The sequence below is a fragment of the Homalodisca vitripennis genome, chromosome 8 (genome assembly GCF_021130785.1).
Source record: "Homalodisca vitripennis isolate AUS2020 chromosome 8, UT_GWSS_2.1, whole genome shotgun sequence".
Classification (NCBI taxonomy): Eukaryota; Metazoa; Arthropoda; class Insecta; order Hemiptera; family Cicadellidae; genus Homalodisca; species Homalodisca vitripennis.
This window is the reverse complement of record NC_060214.1, coordinates 132,170,580-132,198,255: the sequence shown is the minus strand read 5'-3', so window position 1 is coordinate 132,198,255 and position 27,676 is coordinate 132,170,580.

The following is a 27,676-nucleotide window of genomic DNA, read 5'->3' as shown; positions in this document are numbered from 1 at the left end:
AAATTTCCTCTTGTATCGTCAAACCTAATTATAATCGTATAAATAAAACAACCATCTAAAACATACATTTATTAAAATGTTAAACATAAACTTACAAGTTATAGGGAATTAAAATAAATCCTGGAATTAGTTGTTACACTGACACTAATCAAACACATTTCCAGTATAAATCATAATACTAATTGAAAAATTAAACGTCGTAGTATTCAGGTTTTCGTTCTATCACAACTGGCTCCAATGCTCTTATCATTTATAAAGTATTATTTAAACTATGGTATAATCTGTTGTATCAAAATTTATCATTTAAATCTCTTCCTTGTGGAACTCTTGCATAATTAATCCCTTGCAATCACAAAGAAAACAAAAACTATTTTTTACAGAATCAACTAGATCAGTAGTAAATTGTAAAAGTGTAATTAAGTTATCACCGTAAAAATATTAACAAAATAACTCCTATTATCATTACGGACATATTTATGTTACAAATGGCATTTATAATTGAATAAATATTAATAAAAAAGCTTTAATGATTTTTGGACAGTGTATTAATCAAATATATAACTTTTCTTATAACATATAAGTTTACAACAATTTTCAATATGCTCTCAAACTAAGTAGATTAGTCATAGTCCTAAGCTTTGAGAGGGAAGGCTAATCTACATAACTGATGTAATTCTTAGTTTACCCTATCTTTCCACTTTGAGGTCTGAAAGCACAAAAATTGCCAAATCTGAAACTGTAGTTGGGTTGACCTCTGAAATCTGAAGATGGAATAGCTTCAGTTGTTTGGAAACATAAAGTGGAAGGTGAGTGGATTGGGAATTGCATAAAAAATGCTTTAACTATTGCATGATTGAAATATTTTAGCCTAGTCCTAAGAGAATTTACTTGCCTTTAAGTTCTGTTTTTTTTTTTCAATTAATTCTGGTGGATAAGAATTTTTCATTCTGTCAGATTCTGTTTAGGATAAAATCGAATAACTTCAAAACGAAAAACTAAATTTAGAACTAGCTAGTATAAAACATTTAAACGCCATATCTTCTGGAGCTCTCTATTTGAAACTTGCCCATGCAATAATACTTTAAATAAAAATATACAAGATATAATAAATAAATATTCACCTCTTGTGATATTACCACAATTTAAATCCTGTTATTCATTATGAATGTTAATATGTTTCAAGATTATATAAGAAATCGGAAATCATGTATGGCTTCGCTTCATTAAGAGTTGATAGAACATAAATGCGTAGCTATTTTAGATAAGATTTAGTTTACATAAAGTAGCTATGATTGGAACGTTTGAGTCAATATGAGTGTGGAGTTTAGCTCCATTCAACTTCAAATGAGAAACATATGTGGATTATTTTATTTTGCAGAAACGTTTAAAATTTCTTCAACAGCAACCTTTCTGGATTACTTTGGTTATATTTTTCCCATAGATGCCATAAGTCAAGTCTGTCATAGAATGAGTTTTCAGATGCTGTACAAAGTAGATTGTGAACTCGACACTCGTATTTAGATAGGATTTCCGGCAAACAGTACTTATTATTGATGGTCTATATCAATTAAATAATACTCATGAATAAAGGAATTACTAGGTGCTGATCCTTTTTAAATCTTTCCTTATACTAAACAGGATTTTAACATTAGTATATAAAGTCTAGTAATAATAAATTCAAAATATAAAAACCTTTCTGTATACATAAAATATACTTTAAGCAAATCTTTATAAATGACAAAAAATGATACATACATAACTTAAACTTACACAAACCCAATCACACGAATTTGAGATGGTCTATATCAATTAAATAATACTCATGAAGAAAGGAATTACTAGGTGCTGATCCTTTTTAAATCTTTCCTTATTCTAAACAGGATTTTAACATTAGTATATAAAGTCTAGTAATAATAAATTCAAAATATAAAAACCTTTCTGTATACATAAAATATACTTTAAGCAAATCTTTATAAATGACAAAAAATGATACATACATAACTTAAACTTACACAAACCCAATCACACGAATTTGAGATGCACTAAAGTATCTGGCAAGATTCCTAAGGGTTCCGGGGGATGGGAGGAGAATCTAAAGTGGCAATACTCCCTGCTGAGATAATTAGTGCAATCATTAGGGTAAAACAGTTGCTCATTTCGAACAGTTGATACATGTTGTTTAAATTGTACTTTGCACTGATTTCATTAGCTAAACAGCAAATATCCTATCCTTTGTTGACTTAAAAACTTCACACGCTCTGTTTGGCCCCACTACTCTATATCGCATTATATTTATAACCGGTACTCTTAATTGATTTATTCCGTGATATCTCTTTACCATAGTGGTCACAAATAAGACATGTAAAGATATCCACTAAAACCCATATATTGACGTGTAATATTTTTTATATCAATATATAAATGAAACCATGAAACATTTCAAGTTTATATGTCAGATTGATTTTAAGATATCGTGCAGAAGTTAAACTTCTCTTGATCTACGAGTGATAGTTTTCACTACTACTCAACAAATAAATGATAATTTTAAAGGCAATAATGTAATATGTTGAATGACACAATATGTATAAGAACCTATTGCTATTTTTCCTAATAGCACATGGTTTCCTTAAAAGGGTACACTGGGTTTGTCTTCACATTCCAGTTAAACGTAAACTGCGTTCACTAAAAACTTATATTTAACTTACTAATCTGGACAACACAATGGATCTACTTTTTACTAGACAGATCTTCGTGTAAGTTAATATAACCAAGTTTAGTACTTGTGCATTACTAAGGTTCTATTTTTTTATATAGGAAATCTACGTGGATTTAGCAATGCTCGCCACAGAAGGAGGCAATTATTATCTAAGTTTTTCATCAACAAAAATATGCACTATTTACTATGAAACTGATAGTGAAAAAATGCAAGATAACTTCCAAGCACTGTGGAAGTGATTTTATTCAGGCGATTTAGGATCACGATATTAAACATTCTTTCTGCATCCCAAGGAAATATTACTACGGCTCAGGGTATTATTTTGGCCGCTTCCTGAAATTCCTGCGTTCCGTATGGCAATGTTTCACGGATGACTAGCCAACGTCGTCTTACTGCATCCAGTGTGTGTTTGCATGAGTAAAACACAGTTTTAGAATATATATTTGAATCATAAAATAGTGGAAAAACGTAATTGGCACCAATGAACCATAACTATGTATAATTGAGTATGGGGGATAGAAGCAGGATTTGTCCGCTTTATATTCCATCGTTCATAGATGCAATCAGAAACTCTAAATTTCGAGATATATAATCACATATCTTCCCCGTATAAATATTTAAACTAACATAATTGAAATCCACGTTACATACAGACAAGAGCGTTGGTAGATACTGCCAATTCAAAGTGGTTGGTCTGTAAGTGAGAACCTATTGTGACCTGTCTTCTATAATTAATTTTTAATACTTATTGTATTTTTTATACTACAGTTGGACAATAAACGGCACTCTTTTGTCAGTGAAAATTTGCTCGCTGCACGTGTTACTGAGTAGAAAAGTTACTTTACGTTCATATTTGATTGACTGATCCTTAATAAAATCCATGAAATATCGAATTCTGAGTTTTCTTCTGTTGCATGCTTCAGTTACTTTAGAAACTCCTTTAAACTATTATGATAAACATTTTTATAATCTTTAGAATTTTCATGAAGACTGCGCATACTCCGAGGCCTTTGGTTGTATAACTTAAAGCCCCATAAACGTGCAGCTATTTTACAGAAACAAATAAATCAAGTACTAAGCTTCCCAGTTTGGGTTAGACATCTTTTCGTAACTTATTAATGGAAATTAGGTACTGAACAGCCTATATTTGTTTTGCTGTAACAATAAACATTAATTATTTACAATAAATCCATTGAGATGTTTCATGTTAATGGTTGTAATGTCAATTGTGTAAAGCAACAATTGTTTTTTATGAGATCTTTATGTATATATGTATGTTTCCACTTAGAAGGTTTATACGTTATGTCCCTTGGTGTAGCACACGGCCAGACCGCACTGCAAAATATAGAAGTTATCAAAGCGCCTGCATATTATGAGTTGCAATTACGAGACAGTAATTAAATGGCCAAACCATATTTGTAGGTGCCAAGTTTTTATGATTATTTATTTGTCTTTAAAATAAATTTATTTTTAAACCGAAGGCTTGAGTGATAGACAACTTTATAATAAAGTACATGTACGTGTACAATGGTTATAAAAATAATGATTTGACACAATTTTCTTGATCTTGACAACAAGACACACTCTTCATCGGCGTTCGAATTAGAATTCACTTGATCCAGGATTCCTCATACACGGGCAAAGCTTACGAAAAGCGTACGAAAGCGCGTGCAGCGGGAAACAGCTGGCTATATAATAAATTATATATTTTAGTAATTAATTGATCATTCTAGCTGGGCAAAAATTCAGTTTCAAGCTTAGAACATACCTCAAACTTTTTTGTATCTAGACTGGTGTAACAGATTGTTTTGTATAAACTTTGTTTTACTTGTCAATGACATTATCTGCTTTTGAAATAGGTTGAAACCAATATATTAGCAAAATATTTGTGCATTACATTTTTTTTGAGATATAGATATATCATTATTTTATTAAAACCATCTTTAACAAACAACTTGTTTTAATATTTAATTATTTAGCCCTATAAACAAAACCAATTAAAAAGTGAAATAAATGAGTTGAACACAATATACATTTGATAAATATTTTACAATATACCTACACAGTTCATTATGCTCATTTAAATGTTATATCAAGGACACGTATTATTTAAATAGTCAAATTGCTGAATAGTTTTAAATAAAATAACTTATTCAGGTAAAAGATATTTCCAAGACTTTTTGGACATAGTAAAACCAAATGTACACAAGTAAATACGGACTCTCTATTTTGTCACTTTGGAAATACCAGAATAACTATTTTCCATTGATAGTGGAATTACATGCTCTAAAACTATTACCTAATATTCATGAATGTAACGATTATTTAGTATTGTAAATTTATTTATCATAAAGTACATTTATTAATATTTATTATTTGATAATTAATATTTTTAATCATTGTTGCACCAAACTTTATGACCAATTGTTTTCATAAGAGTGAAGTATTATAACTAAGTATTGTCAGAAAGTAATACTTCTAATAAATACGCATGCTAATTTCTGTGTAGAAAAATTCAGCGATAGTTGGACGCAAAAAGATAGGTCAATAGTTATTATGAAAATATTTAGTTTCAAAATATTCAATATTCGAATGGTTTATACAGAATCATAGTTTTTTTATTGAAATAGTTTGGTTCTATTTATTTTTCTGAACAGGATACATTGTATAGTATTTCGGACTTTAACCATCATTATATTTAAAACATCGATAATCCTTTCAAACATTTCACCGCCAAAAACAAAGTTTAAACACAGGACATACGTGAGATGTAACATCAAACGCTCTTTATACGTACGAAGCCCTGGAGCTGCTTTCATCTCTAAAATAGCAGTTCAATTAACCCGTAACAACATATAGACCTGGATATAATCGTTATTCAATATTGGATCCCTGTGACTTTGTTAATGGAGCGTACTCAAAGCCCTGAGCTGTCACTGTGTTACTTGTCTGTACCTAATTATAAACCTTCCCGAACCATTGTTTGATAGATTGAGTTTCTACTAAATGTAGTAAAATAAAGAGTAAATATTGTAAGTAAATAATTAAACATCGCATTGTATGTTATTATTTAATATATCAAATTTGATATATTTATTGTATGTGTTACATTTAAATTAAATTTAGTTATTCTAATAAGGTTATTGAGATTTTCTTTAGGTATTTAAATTTGGAAGTTTAAGATATACGGAATTAAAAATACCTACAGATACAGACTGTATTTTTGGTAAGAATTGATTTTTCCAGCGAAGTTATTAATTATTAATGTTTACTTATATGTGTAATATTGTCATTCAAACACATGTGTAGTTAAAAACTAATCTTACATCGAGGAATACATTAGTAAATACGATTGACCGACTGATCATAACTTATTAAAACAAAAAGGCCTTAGCCTATCGTTTGGCTCTAATACTTTTATGTTCTCTAGATACATGAAAGTTAGGATTTTGAAAAATCCCTAGATTTAAAATATGTTAAATAGGATCAATGTATGTTCCCTACCTCAATTTGACGAAGAGTATTAATAATATACATTGGTAGTTTCTTTTAACATCTGCAAGTTTAATTCTTACCAAGCACCATATGAGTTATCTAATAAACTACCATGGAATGTTGTAGAAAAAATCTAGAGGTCACGGAATCTTACAAATATTGTTTCTCTTTGCGACTTGATAGTCCTACAAGACCGATCTTTATTCTAGAATCTATATGGGTTTCACTATTAAGTAATACATTTAATAAGGCACAAACCAATACTTAAAACTTTTATTTTTGCGAGGCCTTTTAATAGCAAGGCTATCTTCGTAAGCCAAATCACAAAAAATAAACTATTGTAAGATCTTTCATTGACTATTTTATGTCTAAATTGTGTTTATAATGACCTTTAAAAACTTGTTCATGATAACCCTCTTTCACAAAATTTAATTGTGTGTAAATCCGCGGGTACATGTTAGCCTATAAGAAATCATAGCAACAAAGAAAATGTAGGAAAAAATCGTTTAAATACTTAAGTTAATCCAATCTGATATTGCCTACATGCAAGACATCAATCTGAAACACTGCGGAAGAGATTCTATTCAGGAATCCTAGGATCGCGATATTAAACATTCTTTCTGTGTTTCCAAGTAAATATTACTACGGCTCGGGGTGTAATATTTTTGCTGCTTCCGGGATTTCGTGCGTTCCTTCCGTTAGTTACAGCAATGTTTCAGAGCTGACATGCGTCCGCTGTCTTCTCGCCCCAGTGAGTCTCTGCTTACGTCAAATTCCGATTGTATTGAAGTAAGGGAACATATCACATCTAAAAATATAACCATCATTGGTTTCACAGGCCGTGATTAATGTAATGATAACGGTTTTATAATTTCTGACTGCGATTACATGCCGTGATTTTAAACATTACAAAACTCACAAAGGTAACGTAAAAATAATATTAAATAAAACTATGAATACAAATAAAGCCAAATTATTTGCTCATTTTGAAAGATTATGCTCCGTGTTGGTAATACATCAAAAGTAATAATTTTCAGTTGACTAAATACAGTAATAGTAGAAATAGTTTTACAGTCCAGAACAAAAATCCTAATTATTGCAGTTCAGTCAAATCTGGTAATAACTAATTTGTGGTAATGGTTTCACTGATTTTGATTGCTCCACAGTGCATTTACGTTCAAGACTAATCTCTTTTTATTAACAAGGAAGGTATATGTTACACCAAGAATCGTGTAGCAGACTTTTAAGTTGCTTGCAAATGTCGGGAGGACAGACAGACTGTATATACTCCGGCAAACAATCGAGAAGTTTTGTCAGCCTACGACAAATTTGTTTGATGATTCTTAGCCTGATTCCAATTTAGGACATGAACCAACATAAACTCAGGCTTCTCTAAGTGAAAATGAAAATGAATTCTAAATATAAGTTTACAGATTCAATCATTAAAGATGTTTTGCCACATGATATATTCACTTAAGTTCATGTACTTAAATTTCAGAGGAGATTTCACTTCTGGCTGGTTTATACCTTCCAGCTGAACTGACACTGGGTCCAGCAAATAGTGACGTCACTTAAATCTGAGCAACCTTATGGATGGTCAGGGGCCATCAAATACCACAATTCAGGTGATTTTGGGATGCAAAGAAAAATGTATAGGTCCACTGCGGGAAATTATGTTGGAGTAGGTGGGGTTCTTCCCGTAGGTGTCCTTATAGACTATGTGAAATTTAAAAGAGCAAAAAGAATATAGAGCATTGTATCACAAAAGAAAAATTTATATATATATATATATATATATATATATATTTACGGATTAAATTATATAAATGGCAATAGCCTTATTTAATTTCAATAAACATTGAATCGCAAAAAGTACTTGCTCCGCCGGGAGTCGAACCCGGATCTCTCACTTGCCGGGTGAATGTGTTACCATTACACCACAGAGCGCTTACTTTTTCCGATTCAATTATTTTGTATTTGGCCGTATCTGTCACATATGTGTTTAAATAAGCAAACTAACATATTATCGGAAGACCAAATACCTGTCAAACGACTTTTATTTACATTAAATTGTATAAATGGCAATAGCCTTATTTAATTTCAATAAACATTGAATCGCAAAAAGTACTTGCTCCGCCGGGAGTCGAACCCGGATCTCTCACTTGCCGGGTTAATGTGCTACCATTACACCACAGAGCGCTTACTTTTTTCCGATTCAATTATTTTGTATTTGGCCGTATCTGTCACATATGTGTTTAAATAAGCAAACTAACATATGATCGGAAGACCAAATACCTGTCAAACGACTTTTATTTACATTAAATTGTATAAATGGCAATAGCCTTATTTAATTTCAATAATCATTGAATCGCAAAAAGTACTTGCTCCGCCGGGAGTCGAACCCGGATCTCTCACTTGCCGGGTGAATGTGCTACCATTACACCACAGAGCGCTTACTTTTTCCGATTCAATTATTTTGCATTTGGCCGTATCTGTCACATATGTGTTTAAAGAGGCAAACTAACATATGATCGGAAGACCAAATACCTGTCAAACGACTTTTATTTACATTAAATTGTATAAATGGCAATAGCCTTAGTTTGCTATTGCTTTATATTGTCAGTTCTCAAATAGAGTTTTACTGAAATATATTTTGAAATGAAGTACACACGATGTTTAAGATCGTTGGATATTCAATTTGCACTAAGCAAAGTAGTGCACATGTATTACTTGCATTTGTACTTATGTAGTACTTGAAATTCGAAAATTACAGCTTATTTTAATTATATCTTTAATTGGTTACGTGGTGATTATATGGGGAGTTGAAACTAATTTAGACGTTTAGGACTTCAAGCTAAAAATCAACCGAAACCCAAATATTATATAAATTAAATGTGAGTCAACTACTAAAATTAATTTATGTACATGGATACAATGCATTGTTGTAAGAAATATCTAATAAAACGTAATGGTTCAAAGAATATATTATTTGTATATAAATATATATATATATTTATATTATACTAAAATAAAAAAATTTAAGTCTCGATATGTAAAATTATAAAACTTATATGTATTTCACTGCCATTCACAGATAAAAATACTTTAAATCTTTCGTTAAGTACATAGTCCTGCAACGATGTAGTAAGCTACCAACCAGATCTAAAAATATAATGTAATATATTCATTTTACAATATATATATATGCTTATATATGTGTTATGTGTTAATAATTTATCAAAATACCAAATAATTCAGTATAAATATTTATTTCACGTGTAACTTACATTCCTTTAAATAAACAGCTCAATATTAGTACGATTTAATATTTTCATCATATTCTATACTTAAAATCAAATAGCGTTAAAATCATCTTGTGGAGATATTCAATACATACTAGTCTTAAAATTTTAGGTTTATTTTGAAGCCCTTTATAAATTTTGACAGCTGAGTTTTCGCAGAAAACTGTCACTAATAAAATTTTATCACAACGCAACTGTAGACACCAATTCATACGTATTACACCACACATAAATGAAAATGTACATGAAACATGTTAAACAGATCATTTTTTTCCTCCCTAAATGTTTATCTATATGTATATTATATGAGTAGTATTTAGATAAGGTCATTGCGTGTAATTTTACATGCTTGTTATGTAAAAAGCATAACTTTGTAACGAAGCTAGAAGATTTTAGTGTGTATTTATGAAAACCAATTTTAATTATTCGCATACTGATAACAGTGGCTGCCTTTAGAACACCTAGAACTTTAAATTATTTCAACGTAGTATCGTTTATTAAATATTCTATCGTTCCATTCGCTAAATTGCATAATTTCCTCAAAGGTCTAAGTGTACTAGCTTAGTACGTTTGATGTTCTCTATACAAAGGTAGGAGTTGCATGCTACCAATCTATACAAGTGCAATGTGTGGTAGCAGTAGGAAACCCAACACACGTTCCATAGGTGGATAATTGACAGTAATAAGTTAATTACAGTAATTAGTTTTCCACTAAATTTCCAATATAGTCCATTATACTATAACTACAGACACAATTACACTAATACTTTGACATGAGCTTGTTTGATTCACTTTCTACTAAGAATTATTATAATAATTTTCATACATAGTTAACACTTTTATCTTTCATATTTAAAACAAAGTACAATTTTACAAACATACTGTGTATATGTTTCTTTCAAACTGTAACTATGTGGTTATTCTTTTTAATAATTGTAGATTAAACCAAGATTAAAAATTCAATTTAAAATTATAACTTTACCCCAACGATTACAACAAGAATGTGTTGTACAGTGTGATGTATACCCTTGCAGATTATACCCTTGTATTATTTTCCTGTTGTACAGAAGGATTCTATGACACTGTTTAACAATGATTTGATATAACCTGTGTCGTTACTCTAATGTCTTTAATACGAAAACTCAATGGACTCGGGATATCAACTGAAAGACATATTTCCGAAACTACGTAGTTAAAAATGAATCTGATAATGGTGCATTTCCCTTCATTGACTGAGGTCGTTGAAGGCTACCACATTGGATGCAAGTTTTACCTTTCTCTCTATATGAGGAATGTAAAAAATTATTTTCCGTTTTTTCATCTGTCTGGCTGCAGGGTATCTAAAGATTACTCAAACACACGTTCATGCGTACTATTATCCTGCAGAAACATTAGGAGTATTATTAAGATAAAAAACCTTTTATTAATTTATGCAATAAAAAAGATAAATAAAGTAAAGTTTTAAATTACCAAATGTATCGAAAGATATGAAAAAATAATAGAAATATTAAATTTTTTATAGCGTCAACCTGAGTTGTGCGGTATTGGCAAGTTGGCAAGTTCCCGCAGGGGGTTAGGGGGGGGCCTAAGTGGCAATACTCCGGAGTTAAGAAAATTAGTGTAATCCATTAAGCTGAAACTGTTGCTCTTCGTGAACAGTTACGTAACACCTTATAATTAGATGATTAAAATTGTTTTATTATTTAATTGGCTAAGAGCGAAGCATACCATTCAAGGAGTCTCCTATGTCTGTCCCTCTACCTGCATGACATTATGTGGTATAATTTACAGAAATTTGTCAGTCCTAAATGTGGAAACGAATAATTAGGGAATGGTTACAATTAGTGATTAAAGTTAAATTATCAAGAATTATGCCATTTTGTAGAAACGTTTATGAACATTTGATGTATTTATAATAGATATAAACACCAGAGAGCCATATTTGGATATATTCGAGTAGTTAACTCATGTATCGGCAATATTAATATAATTCAACGTTTACAGAAAACTTAGTGAGGCTCCTTTGAAGTAGCAGGAATTTTTTAATTTTAAAATATTTTTGTCTAACGTAATTTAACACTACATCTAAAACATGCATGTATAGGCGTGCTAAGTAACGCATCTTTAGTGGTTTTGTAAGATAGCAGAATAAATGTAAATATCGTTTTCACAGATAGAAATCCAATGTTTATAGTATATATATACTATATATTGTTAGTTGCGATAAATACATCACTATACTTTTCCATTCTAGGTCATTTTAACAACAAAATTTCACATTAGAGTTATGTTGAATAATAAATATAGCCTCCCGATGATTGGACATTGCATTCGTTGGATAAGGATTAGGTATCCAATCACTTTAGGTGTCTGTCTGTATTTCTATATTTTTACACATTAAATAAAAAAGGAACTAACGCATGTATTTAAAATGTTGTATCATGTTTAATTCCTAAAACAGCAAAATCTATGTAAATCATGGTATTTCCATGAGATTTGGTAAAACGCTAATGAACATTTAAGAAAAATGCCTAGAAAAAATTTATTAAAAATATGAGTTAATTTATAATTGCATGTTTGCATGTCAACAACGTTATATGACGTACTACTGTCGTGTATGATAGTATTGTATCGTGTACATAAATATTCACAACATTTAATAATCCATTTAAATCATTCCAAAAGTTCCAAAAGTTGAAAACCAAGCGTTGGGGTTTAGGTATCATACTGGGTTTAGGGTATCCATGTTTGAAACAAGAAAATAGTACATTAAACCATTATATGAACAAATTGATCACAATTATATCACATTTCAACTTTTGACGTATTAACAAACGTAGGTGTAGAGCTGTAATTGTAACCTTAGCGAAGCCTGTTACAAGACACGTTGTGTTGTGTACTACAAACTTTTGTTAAATTTTGTTAAATACTATATTATTTTTTGTTGTTTCTCCATTGCAGTATCATTCAATACTTCAACGATAGAACAAAACAGTTATTTATGTATTGTAATATATACGAGTATTCCTTTAAATTTTCAATTTATAGCGTGTGTTTGACACAAAACCTAGTGAGGAATCATTTTTATTAGATAATAAATACAATGTACCTATTAAGATAAACATTTTAGTTTCTCTCCATATGGCCCACACGTATACAAAGGTAGCGTGTTAAGGAATTAGTATGTATGTACTGAAAAAATATAAAATATTTGCAGAAAACATAGTCTATTCAAATAGCCAATTTACTACAGAAGAGGTAATGGAAAACTTTTTGTTTAAAAGTTGTTTGAATTAGTTACATAGGCTTATACTGTAGCTAATTTCCAACTGTCACAAAGAATATTTTACAATATATTTTCCATTAGGAAGCCAGTTTGAATTGAGGTGAATGGTAATATATGGTGGTACAGAGGAAATAACATTGGTGAACAATGAATATGTATAATATAATTTTCTTTCATTGAATCATAACAGAAGTACGTAAGATAAATTCACAAGTGTTAATTGAGTCACTTTAGAGGTACTGTATAATATTAACTTGATGTAATTACTTGTCCATAGAAGTAGTTACAAATGTAACCTAATTATGATAGAAGCAAGCGTAGTTCATTATATTAGTGCTCAATAAAAGGACTTGAATACTAAATCGAAGTGTAAAAATTGGAATGGAGTACAAATTATAAGATAATTATTTTAACTGTTTAGTGGATGTTAGAAATCAAATGGTAAGTGGTATTTTTTCTATTGTAATTTAAATTTTTGAGAACATCTATGTAGAAGACATATTCTTGTACACTATAATAAGAGAATAGTTTTAAATTAATATTTCCTTCATTCTTATAATTTCAATATAAGTAAAGAAATTTCCATAAATAGTTAGTTTGCAACTGGTTAAGAGACTTTTTTGACATAATTAAGAGTACATGTGTGTTATGTATTAAAATTACATTTTATAGCACCATTTTCTTTTTAACAAGGCATATTTATTCTACATCACGTGTCACTTAGGTTATATATAAACTTATAACGATATAGCTCATTTAGTTCTGGTGATATCTTGTAAGGAGGTAGACACAGAGACAACCATAAGATAATAAATGTTTACGTACCCCTGGCAGAAAAAATAATGTATCAGCCTACTAAGTGATAGGCGTCAGTGACGCTCAGCTCATTGCCATGGTTAGATATGGAACTTCATGGAACCCGTTTGTGTCTACGTATGAATTAAGTTTAATGCCAAATTTCAAGTAACTTTTTAATTAACTTTAGTCTTTCTCGAGATATTCCCACAACATAATATATTTACCATTTAGTTATATAACTTATGTTTTACTTTGTAAATAATAAGTTACTGTAAACTTAGTTGGATACTATAACGAAAGAGTGGTGTGAAATCTATGTTACCTGCTTTTAATATTGACATTCTAGCCTACTCTATTATTTCTTTAGTCTACGAATAGAGGCCTATACAATAAAGTAATCTAAATATTATAATTTGTGTGTGTTTGTGTGTGTCTGTTGGGCCAATTAGGCTAGATGTATAAGTATGACACTTGTTAATGTTTAATATCATTGTGTTATTTATTTAGATGCACTGCTATTTTCTTAATAGTTCATGGTTATCCAAAACTGCGGTATAGAACTGTTTAATAATGCTTATTCAAATCTCATGAAGTTAGATACTTCATCGTCTAATATCCTGCCTAAACTACATGCGAAATTGTGTGTCCATACTTGAATTAATTTTAAAAGTGTTTTACGTACAGATAGCTAGCCACAAGTGAGAATTTTTCACTTTTTATTCGTTATAAAACTAAGAAAATACATATTCACATTATCGTTTCAAATAACTGATGAAACAGGCAATCAAATTTGGAATATCACTTCACAAAAGCTAATTATCCTTGTACGCAAGAAACGATCATAATTTGTATAAGTAACTAGAGTGTACAAAGTTATTATTAATATTACAATATATCTTCTAAACCAAGAACAAAATCCTTTACAATATAAACACGTGAATTGGGCTTAATGTTTGCTATATGATATATATTTCTACTTTTTTTATCAATATTGTACACTAAAAGTTAATTTATATCACTTAAAATTAAATTTTTCTTTTACATTGATCTGGAAAGTAACTGACTTTCATTAATTGAATATTATAAATAGTTATTATTTAATTTTATTCATGATGTAAAAATAGTACTGTGAAATACGAATTTATCCTACTGAGTCTCATTAGAAGTAACCAAAACCATTTATTAAAATACCTTTACTCCGTTACTATTTATATTTTAAACAAAAACCGTATTAGAAATGTATATTTCCATGTATATTATAATACATTGAAGGAATTGGAAAAAAAATTTTAAAAATGTTGAAATATCTATAATAATTAACATTGTAGGTAAAGCAAATATTTAATTAGCTATTAAGAACAAATTATAAAGCACTGTATCACTGTATTTTACATCTCAATTCCAATTATTGTTATTTGATTGACCGAACACATCATATCATACTAATATGACATTGTTGATTACTTGTGGAGACACTGTGAATAGCTCAAAGATTAAACAGTAACTAAAAACCGTTAATGAAAAAACGTACCTTATTGTATAGTCCAGATTTTAGATCGCCGTTTTGGAACAAGGATACCATCATCGCAAAGGTAAAGTCACCGTACACACGTTAGCATTACGTACGTCAAAATAACAGTTATTAAATAAAAACAACACATAACACACAAAACAAACACACACACGCACACGGACACGAACCAATAGACATGAAACAGTGAGCCCACCGTTCCACTTACAACGAGTGCAAGCAGAAGACTGTCGTGACCTGTTGTACATCTGTGTTATCAGTTTATCTGTTGACGGTGATTGTTGTCGGCATAACTTTACCACCCCTCCCCCCCCGCTGCAGGTCGGGTTTAATACTCGTGAAAATAATGTTTCATTGTACACTCATTTATATTTTTAATACAAGGTAGGAATTACGTACATTTACATTTTATTGTGAATGTTCTCTATGTAACATTACTTCTTTCAAGTCCTAAAGATTCTTAATTAAAACTTGGTTTATTGTCATAATTGTAGCGATTTTAATTAACTTAAATTAGCCTAAATGTCTATAATGGCAATATAAGGATAAGCATGAGAGGCTTTGAGTTTGAATTCTACGATATCTTGGTTGGATGTGGTGAATACCATTTTCCGAAAAGCTGGATTACTCCTTATTATAAACAAGATATCTGGGCTTCTACAAACTTTAAGTGTTTTAATATTAAACGGCGAGAAAGCCGTAATAAAGTTACACTTACATAAATACTTTTTTGTTAATACAATGGTGCGTTAAAAAAAAGTACCGGAGTACCAAGAACCCAATAATAATCTAAATAAATTTATTACCGTAGAGGGTGGATACTCTCACTACAAATGTATTCATTTAATTTTTCTTCCCAGGTCTCTCTATCATTACGAGGCTAAATTTAGGCCATTTTAGGACCAGAAATGAAATTTTTGGAGCTTTAGATGAATAGATGGTGGTAGACATCGACAGCTTCTCTGGAAATGTTTATCTCGAGAGCAACGCCATACTTCTTCACAACTTCGTACACTTCTTCATTTTGCTTTCAGGAATCCTCTGATTCTCGTGTGTGTTACTGCGCATATATTGTTCATTTCCCTCAATCTTGAGCTACAAATCAGTAACTTTCCTTTTAAGCTGGATATTTCTCACCCTTAAATCTTCAGTAAGTTGAAGGTACTCAGTTAACATAGCACTTTGACTTTTGATCATGTTGTTTTGTTAATTAATTATTTCAGTAACAACCTCAAAAGATTGGTTAATTTCTAATTAAATTCGCTTACGGTCATCGGAAGCTTTATTAGCTTTTTTGGCACGTCAAATAAAGCTGTTCTAATATCAGATTCCGGACCACAAGGTGACTCACTAGACATACTACAAAACTATAAATAATGTTTTGGAATTTTCATGTGGACACGTGAGGAGACAGAGAAGAAAGATCCTCAGTAGATTTTTTAACTATCAGCTAATTACGTAGTAACAATAGTAAACGTAATTTTGTACATTTTATTTATCTTTCAAGGAAAGCGGTTCATAATTAATTTTACATAACTAAATGGTCACAACTGTATTATTTCGTAATTTTAAGTTCTTTGGTTTTTTGGGCTCGAGATACATTTTTGGGATTATTAATAAAACAGGATTTGAATTATTAAACTATGGTTGAATATTATATGCGTTTTAATGTAAACACGGCAATATAATGGTATAAAAATAAACGTTTGAAATGACATAGTACTTCTACATTGAGTACCACTTTAAGTTTGTACCCGTGTAGAAACTATGTACAGTAATGGAAGCATGAGGTAGCACATACATTTGTGTTTACTGCCGAGAAATCGGGAATGTTACATGCTGCGGAACATGGCCTAAGTCCACAAACTGGAATATTGCTGCCTTTATTGTACTTGGAGAGGTAGAAAGCTGCCACCACTTTAACAGTCCCACAAATAATACAGTTACTTTCGTAAGTAAACATCTCTTCCATTACAGACGGAAGAAAAGTTGGTTTGATGTGCTTGTTATAAAAACATATGGAATACTCATATAAATTTAGGTTAATGCATACTGTTTTGTTATGCGTATTATATTACTGTTAAAATGTTATAGTATTGCATTATATATGATAAGCAAAGTATCATAAAAAACAAAACAAATCAATAAATGAAAGAAGAGTAAAAATACCTTATAATTTTTATATGTTTCGAGTAAATTTATTGTTATCTTCCATGGAGTCATATCCGCAACAAAATGGTTTCAACGATTTGGTTTTTTTGGTTAAATCTAATTATTATCATAAATTTAATTTAATGTTTTATTATAAGAATAATTATGTTAGTTATGTTTTATTAAATTTTAATGGTATAAAACTAAAAGCTAAAGTTCACAATTTAGCTATGACATAAATTCTTACAAGAATTTCCTTAACTTTGTATTGGTGATATCAGGTTATAAGCAATGTTATAGTTTGTATTGAATTAAAACATAACAATAAATAAATACGTATTGAAAACAGCAATTAGAATGTACAGTTTAAATCCATGTTAAGCCTACTGATAAGATAGTATATTCGACGATTTTACGATTTATGTATTATCTGGATGTGGACTTAATGGTATTAATAATTTTATACGTTAGAATTAGTTTAAAGTATATCGCAGCTGTTATATGTAAGCTATTAAGTGCATAGTAATATTTCAATTTTATTAACACAGCTATAAATACAGGGTGTCAATTAAGTCTGGAAAATCTTTTCTAATTTTTAAACCACAATAGGAAGAAATACCAAAGTTCACACGTGCTTACTGGTGATAGTACCGCACACATCTGCCCAATTACCGACCGGATAATCCCTTTGGGGGACGGTCCACCAGGAGTCAGACAAAATTCTTAAATAGCAGCATAGGTCAAGTTTGGTATTAAATTAAAGGTCTTACTTAGCAGAGTACAATGCCGCAAACCGGACTTCAAAAGGTGGATTCATTCAGTAGTTATAGCTATTTGAACTTTAAAACAATTGAACAATGTAAATTATCAAGTATTACAAGTAAACACCAATTTTTAAGTACCTGTGATCAAAGTAAGTGTTCAAAATGTTCCCCTCCCATCAACGGGCTTAGTTGGCAATCATGCAGAGTATTAAGTCTATTGTTCTCTTCATTAGGCCGCATGTGTTTCTATGTAACTTATTAAAATGTCAGGCGATGTTAATCCCTATATAAAACTTTTATAAACAATTCCCTCGTTATTATCACAATTACCCATTATATCAATGTAATAATATTCTCTAACGCTTAGGAAAATCTCTGGATGGTGCATTTAAGATTGGTCAAATGGAAGTCTACAGATAAATTCGTTTTAGACGTTTCTTGCCACAGGCAGTAATATATTAGTGAAACATTCCAATACATGTGATTCAAACATTTAATTTGCTTATAATCCATCTTTGGAGCAAATTATATTTGTTATCAACACACCGTGTTTCAATATAAATACCATACCAATTCTCAAAATTCTATACCAGATTTCCGAATTCATAAAGTAAATATTTGAATATAGCATTATCAAAAATATATAACAACAGTTGCATATGATGGTATAGAGAAAAAAGTATTTCAAGTTTAGATTTCATTTTTAGTAACTAATTTTAAAAAAAGATGTAAATAGCTGTATTAACAATAAGAGCTGAATATAAGTAAGACTATCGGGCCATTGTCATGTTATGTACGTTGATAAATGAAGCAGAGTAGAGATTTCCATCACATTAATGTTTCACAACCCTACATCTATGTCCAGGTTGTATGATCATACGGTTAATATATACAAAATCTATGTAAAAGACTGTTATACATAATTGTGCCCATAAAGTATGTTAAATGTCTAACTATTTTAGTAGCTATGTTATATTTTATACAAATTTTCGTTCTCGGTGCGAATTAAATAACATTATCCGTGACATTGCAAATTCTGACATTATTTATACTTTAGACATGTGCTAAATACAAATCTCCGTTCTTATATATAAATTGTAAGGGCTATCGAATAATCATACATTATTATAGTCATTTAGAGATTTGGTTGGTGGTTATGGTTGATAAAATCTCATTTCTGTCTATCTAATTGTATAGAAGATATTTGAAATAAACTGGAATCTAGTTTTGAAATTGTGCATGATTCTTCATTTCTATGATAAATCTGTTTTCAATTATGGTGTATATTCATAATGGCATAAAAGAAAAAAGCAAAATAGTTACTTTTTAAGCCAATTTAATGCGCCCATAAATGATTTGTACACTGACATTTATTGCCTAATTATCCCAACACATACAATATCATTTAATAGTAGTTTAGTGCGTAGATTATTATTAATGAAACACTTAGATGAAAAAATAATAATAAAAATTAAATTTACTTCAGTAAAAAAGCGTTTACTTCCGGTCTAAGATATTCAGTCTCTTGTAGAATATATTAAACAGAAGCCTACTTCTGTCAAATGTGTCTACTTACGTCCACTGCAATCTTCATTGGGACTAAGATATATGCAGTGGCATAGTTAAGTTCGCCTTGTCGACAAGATAAAGAAAGAAAATACTTACATAGTTAGGCCTGAGAAACCCACTATTGTTATTAGAAGTATATCCTTAGAAAGTTTATGCAAGATTTCAGGAATTATTTCTTTATGGTGTTGTTTTTGGGACTGTAGAAAATGTCAAGAAAGTCAGCTTTAAGCATCTAGACGATTGTTCAATGTAGATTTTATGTAGATCATTTTTTGCAAAGACATTATGTCAAATACTGTCTGTTACACGATACCTCACTTGGAAAATGTTCTATAGACTTCAAATATTTAGGAGACGTTTTAACTCTAGAGATTTGGCTGAATATCCTTATATTTATCTAATGGGAAAACACAATAGAAGCTGTAATATCGAACAGTAAACCATTTTTAAATATAATGAGTATAATTACATAAAAGCTAATACGTGACTAAATCAACATGTGTAATCTAATAAAATAAACAATATATTTTATAGTTCGCAACTTCATGCAACCCTCTCATGGAAAACGTTCTATGGTGTATCTATGCCCAATTTTTTTATAAATTATTTTGTTTAAAAGAAAAATTTAATCCATATTCAAAACAAAGGCATTTAATTTTTTGCAACATATACATATTATTTGTTTAGTTCATATAGGAATACATTTTTAAAGTTAAGCACATTTTTAAGTTTATGAAAAATAATACACACAACTATATTAAACGAATCAAAATACTGAAAATCTTAAATATAAATGTTTTGTTGAGTTTATTTTTAAGGCATAACTAAATAGAATGTTACTGAACAAAGAAATATATCTCGTAAGAGATGGAGTTTTTAAATAGCAGTTTTAAATTATTTAATAAGACTTAATGAATTACATATATTAATAATATTATTGTTATGCTTTTTGAATATATTATAATGTTCTAGGTACAAGAGACATACTAAAAATATATTAAAATATAACTTGAGCACTATTACAGTTCCCAATCTCCAAAACGATCAAGAAAAGATTATTAAATCTAATTTTCTCCCCTAAAATGCATTATCATGCTGTTTTGTGCTGTCAATTAATTAAACTAAGGTGTAATATAGTGCTGAATATTACCCACCCATTGTACTATCTATCAGGGTCATCCTTTGACAATACTAGTTAATAGATAATATGTTGCATAATAATACTTGAAATTCATTATTATATGGCACAATATTTATCTATTATGTTAAAAATGCGATTTTTTTAATTACATTTAAAATATTCTAAAATACCAATATCATTCCTTTATTTTCTATCAGCTTAGATGTTGTATTGAAGAGACTGATTTTTTACCTCATGACTGAACAATATTTTCCTTTTTCTTTAACTCTATATTTATAATTTGCACCAAACATTTAAATAAATGTGTATGCCACTCAAATGAGCATAATCCATAAAATTTCTATTAATAACTTGTTTTTCTATTTTTAATTTCCTTACAAGATTTTATAATCGGGACTTTCACAGTTATATGTCAATTCTAGTGTCCATCTCAAGCTAATCTGATAAGATCCATAAATTTATTCCAACAATTTAATTGATTTTCATATGCTCAATTGCATATTTTTCATCTGAAGCATACATTGACAAAAACCCCCAATAAACTATTTAACAAAAAACTTGCTGAAGTATGCACAAATCGGCTGCATTTATAGGATGATTCGTCTTTGATATGACAAAATTGAGTAACTTTCCTTGACAAAAACACGCCTAAAGCAGCGGTAACAGCGTCCCGTCTCCTTACACGCATTATTGCTTCACAACAATAACTCCCCGTGCAACTTCACCCTCACTAACAACGGAAGTGAAGGAAACATATTTTGAAACACTTTCAGTTGAATATTTTACGAAATATTGAAAATCCGTATTGTAATTGTGCCAGATTAGAGTATTAATTTAGGTTTCTAATAACATTGCAGATTAGAAGAGAGGTACAATAAAACTTTAAGTTGTTATGGAAATTGCACAGATAAGGTCAAGGAGTTTGAGTGTTCAGTGATGGCTTTAAATGCTGCACTCAAATAGCAAGGCATTCGTGTATTCAGGTTTGAAGATCAAAGTAGGGTATTCAGCTGCTTGGAGTAGGATTTCAGTCTATTACCTCTCTTGTAACAAGCTAAGTCTGCTCTCGTTACGATGTACATTTTACTCCAGTAATTTCTGGGTATTTATCTTTGACATAATAATTATGTCACATAACGTGAATATAATAACTTACACAATTTAGACAAAATGATCGTAGCTTTGCTTACCATAGATGGCTTTTTATTATCGTTGCTATAGTACTTCTTATAGCGTTAAGTTCAACCTCTTCGACTACATACAATACTAAATCATTTATTTTAATGCAATTATTTAAAACAATAGCAAACAATGTAGCCAGATAATTATAAGATGCAATGAATTCTATAACTCTATACATACATTTCAGTATGTGGCCTAATTTATATAATTATACTGTAGTTAATTTATATAATTATACTGTAGTTAATTTTATGGTAGTACATTTTAAAAATTTGACACAGAGTTAAGATAACTTTAAAATAAAAATGCATATTAGAAGCAAATTATTCTTAAACAAAGATTTATTCTAGATACATTTGTTTTCCTTTAGTGTCCTTTAAACCTACTACATAACAGCCCAGTTATCTCACATTACAAATTAATGTTTATTGTCTCATATATAAACAGTTTATGTGTTAAATTTTGACACTTGATTATTATGTTGTTGATAAAGTTTGGTGGATTACTCGAGTAAAACTTACTTCATAACGAGAGCAGACAAGCTTTAATAAGCTCACTGTAATAACCGGCAACGTAATGGACCTAACTCATACTCCAAGCAGGTGAATAACTACTTTGGTCTTAAGACTTGAATACACTGAACGTCTTGCTATTTAAGTATGAAATTCAAAACAATTACAAATTGCTCAACCACTTGATCTCATCTATGCAATTGTCATTAGAACTCAATTTTTCATTGTAAGTATGTTCTAATCAACGCTGTTAGGATAAAATTAAATAATTTAATCTAGTTTATTATACTTTATTTATTTTAAACTGTCAATATTTATTTGGTTATACCAATAGTTTACCAATAAGAAAAGTGTCCTTTAATATTTTGAATAATAATAAATATATCATTAGGCAATTTGACTGACAAAAAAATCATTTGAATCATAATTGAAAAATTCACTTTTAAATTACGAGCAACCATTATTTTTTTCCATTTATAAAAATAGCAAGAGTGATTTTTTTTTAGAAAAATGGGACTTTAAAATTTTAAACAAAATCTTGTCTGTGTATGAATTTCCCAAACATGCATAGAGAAATTCTACTTCAACTCATGCCAAAACTAAAATCAGATATAAGTTAACACCAGTGTACTAACTCTATAATTCTCAAAATGGATATTTTATATATCGGTCGGTTCAAATTATATTGTTTGCAGGATATAATCTAAATATAAATAATTTTGCTCACGTTGTTATATGGATTTCTTCAGACTTAAATGACAGTTCTGTTCGTAATGAATATTTAAGACTTGCTTCAACATAATAATTTCGTACAGTAATATTAGTAAATCTTGACATGCCTATATTTAGAAGCGATGCTCATTTTTAAATGATATACTAATGAAGTTGGGATATTCTACACATAACTCAGAAAGAGAGCATTTTCGAAATTGCAATATTTACGAGACATCCACCAAATATTGCATTCACGTTCATCGCTCAACACATACCAGATTACTGTAAATAATTGTGTTATTGATTATTGTAAAAAAATTAAGAAGTTATAATTTATTTAACGCAAGTTTCTGTAACATGTTATTTTGTATTAGTCTGTAAATAATGGTTTTAAAATAATGACAGACGGTTAATATTTACTATTCCGATCCTCTTTTGATAATCATTTTTACTCGATGGAATCTATGATTCGACTTGCTTGCATGAAGGGTGCTGTAAATGTTTTTAATTCCTTTCTAACAAGACTATTTATATCGAGCGTCTTTAAAAGCTTTTTTAGTGTTTATTTTTATTGTACTTTTCAGTAGCTTCTTATATTATGGACGATATATATATATTGGTCCGTCATTAAACATTGAGCATCTACTAAATGACGAAGGCCGCTACGATGGTGAAGTATTGTGAGTCTAATTATGTTGCCTCAGTTTCTGTGTGAATAGAAAAATGTGTTGTTTAAGAATCCAACCTGAGCAAAACATTAGTTAAAAATGTTGGCTCAACCAGTCAAATAGGCCTTCCGTTAAATTTACAGTAGTTTGTCTGATATGCTGTTTATAAGTGAATGATAAGTTTAGCTCCAGTTCACCTTCCTCTAAGGGCATCGTCTGAAATCAGACGCCAACACAGACTAGATTCCTATATCTGGACTTACATTCGTCTGAAGAGAACAAAAGAAATCAGTGAAAAGAAACACAAAATAAACTATTTACATGGTTTCTAAATCAGAGAAATTCAGCCTATATAATACAGTGTAATATAGCTGAATATGTTCTCATTGCCTCATCAGTTGCACATTGATTTGACTTGTGAGGCACCCTCACTAGAGATATACTGTAAACTAGCTGAAGTAATCTCATTGTTTTAATGCTTCCCACTAGGTACCTTAATTAATTTATAACAATAAATAACATGTGTATACTATTTTTTTTATAAATAAAGAACATACCTTTTAATTTGTGCTGCCGTAATAAGAGAATGCCGTTCCGCTATTTGATTGTACTTAGGCTAGATATACTTCAAAGTTTTATCCACAGAGTAAAAAACCATCGCAATTCTGAAAGTACCACTATTCTTTGTTTGAAGGTTATTTTGTAGGTCGTAGGTGGTTAGTAGACGAGTGAAGACGTATTGTGACCTGTAGTCCATAGTTAAGTTTTAATGATTAGTGTTTTGTATAGTTGTTTATTAAGTGCATGTTTATAGAGTTAGTGAAGTTGACAAAAAACATGTAGGTTGTGATTCCTGACTTAGGCGTGCCACAACGCTTTGGTAAGATTTGTTTATTTTAACCTAGTTTGTAATTATTTATTAGGTTAGTTCTTTACCTGTAGAAGAGATCAGATTGCAGATCTCGAAACTTAGTGTTACTGATTTCTTGTTTCAATGAACGATGGAAAATGTCCGGAAAAATCCTGTTTCCTTCACAGTACCACTATGATTTGGTTTTTTTTAGATTTAATGAAGCCAGGGAATGGAAAAGTTTGTTTTATATATGTATTTTAACAGTCTCTCTGGCAGATTTTCCTCGTGATATCTCGAAACCGAAGTGAGGTATAGGCTTGAAATATTTAATTAAGCTTTATTTAGATATTAGCAACACTAAGTTCGATGATGGTTTATGTCACTACAGGGAATTTGGTTGAGCGTGATAAAATATATTTATATAGGGGTGATTGGAAACCATCGTTGTAACGAGAAAAAATCTAATTAAATAGTTTAGTAAACATGCTTAGTACCAACGCATGCGGTTTTAAAACGTGACTTTTATACATAAAACAAAAAAATTATAATAACATTCAATGTTACACGTTGGACACCAAGCCTGATTTCAGCGCACTCTTGCGTAAAATTATTAGTTTTGACTAATATAAAATTTTATTATTTGGAAACCGCTACTACACGTAATGAAAAATAATGTGAATGTATCATGTAGCAGTATAACCAAAGAAAGATTTTATACATATACTTAAAATGTACGTGAAATGTAATTTCTACACAGTCAAAACCTGTTATATGATAGTGCACAACCATTCTTGGAATTTAGTTGATGATTATTTTTGTTCCAATATCTTTTCTGTATGAGTTTATGTCTTGCTATCCTCACGCTAGATACATTGATAATGAATTTATTGATTTAACATTTTACCCGTAACTCCATTTGTCAGTGACGCTTCACTCTCTGTTACGCGACGCATGATGTGACCTACTCCTATGCTGCAATATAAAGTACTCGTATTATACGAGTTAAACTATGTTAATTTTCACTTATGTAGCCCACCAGAAATCAGGAGTAAGAACATTGTGTGATGTAGAATATAGTGAAGAATAAATCCAGACAAAGTACGTTCGGTCAGACTCCAGACTCGGTAAGAACTTAAGATCTATTGATTTGTAGAAAAGACAAGAGGTTTACCTCAATTGGCTTCTATATTTCTCTTAAGTGTAATTTCTTTAACTCAAACTTAACTTGCTTACAAATCAGCATATAAGGGCATTAAATACATAATATAACTACACAATACAGTCAATTAGTTTGTTGTGTAACTCAATCTTTTCTGTAATTTTTCAACCAATAACAGGCATTCTCAAATAAATGTATAAACAATTTTTATTTTAATCGTATCCTTACCTCAGTTCTAACACTGTATAACATTATAAGTTTGGAAATATATAACTTATATCTGACTAAACATAATCTTGAAAATTAAGATCGACGTATGAGTAGTATACATTTACATATATAATATATTTTTAAGAAGAAGTGCTGAAACCATGTGAAAGGTTTTCTGTACAATATTTCTGTTAAATGCAGCATTACTAAGTCGTATTAAAAATATCATTCAATCATACTAAGTTTGTTTACAAATGTATGCATTATGCAATTTTATCACTGCCACCATAAGAGCAATGTAAAGTTATTCGGTTACATTTAGACCAGATATTATAAAGTTGCAAACACCATCATGGAACTCTGTCACTAAATTATATATAAAATTTATGCTACTATTTGTATTATGAGAAAATAACTATAAGCACTTACAATGAAATCCCAGCGAAACCCGTCATCTGAATAGTTGTGTGGGATAATCCAATTATATCGAAGACGAGGATTCATATTGTTTTGAAAATCAAATTTAAATAATTATTACTATTAGTATCTGAAAAATCAGTTATAAGGCTCTAGTTATACACAATCTGTGAACGTACTTATAACGAAAGGTATTTTCTTAATAATTTTCTAACTTAAAGAATGCATTTGTACCTCCTCAAAAATACACAAATAAAGTTATATATAGTACCAAAAGTTTTTTTGTACTTATAAAATTACTTATAAAAAAATAATTATTCATTTGTCATATGTATTCTTAGTAACTTCTATGTTTATAAGTTGTAAATGAAAAATATATAAGTAATATAATAGTAATTATGAGTCAACTTAGCATACATTTTTTAAATTAGATCATAATTAGGGTCTTTCCAAGAAAATAGTTCATAAGCTAATGTTATATCGTAATACAAAAGTTATAGAGACCTGCATGGTAATAGAGTTTCTTAAAAGTATATTTCTTGTCTATCGCCTGGAATTTTAATTGCTGTTTTAGCCTTACTCAGTCTGCATCTACATCTATCAAGTGAAATTGAAATATTTCCAAAAGCCACTTTAAATTAGTTACTATACTATATTTGTATTCTTTATAAGTATTATTGGTCATTATCATATTTTTAAAAGGTTAACTATTTGTATTGTATGATATAATTTCTACTATTGATAATATTTAACAAATAAAAAGGTTATTGGTATATAATAAAGTACGGTACCTGTAATAGAATGCGATCAAGTCCATATTGCTGCACCAACGTATTTGTTTAAAAAGCCATACGCCGCTTGTATTTATATGATTTTGTAGCAAATCCGTAACTCACAAACACCGCAAAATCATTTCGTTTAGGGTTAATTTGTTTACTTCAAAAAGCAATATTGAATTTTACTTTTAAAAACTAATGTTGTCATTTTTAACATATTAATCAGAAAAGTTTTGTAAATAATATGTATATGTTATGTATGATACATTTTTTTATTGATAAAGTAATTGATCTTATCAGCTGTTTATGTAACCTTCGAACAATGATGTAGTAATGATAAATTCGTAACAAAGAATGTGCACTAATAATTAATGGAGTGCTAATAACTTCACAGTTGTGTGAAACAAATGTACCCGTTGTATTATTCCTTAC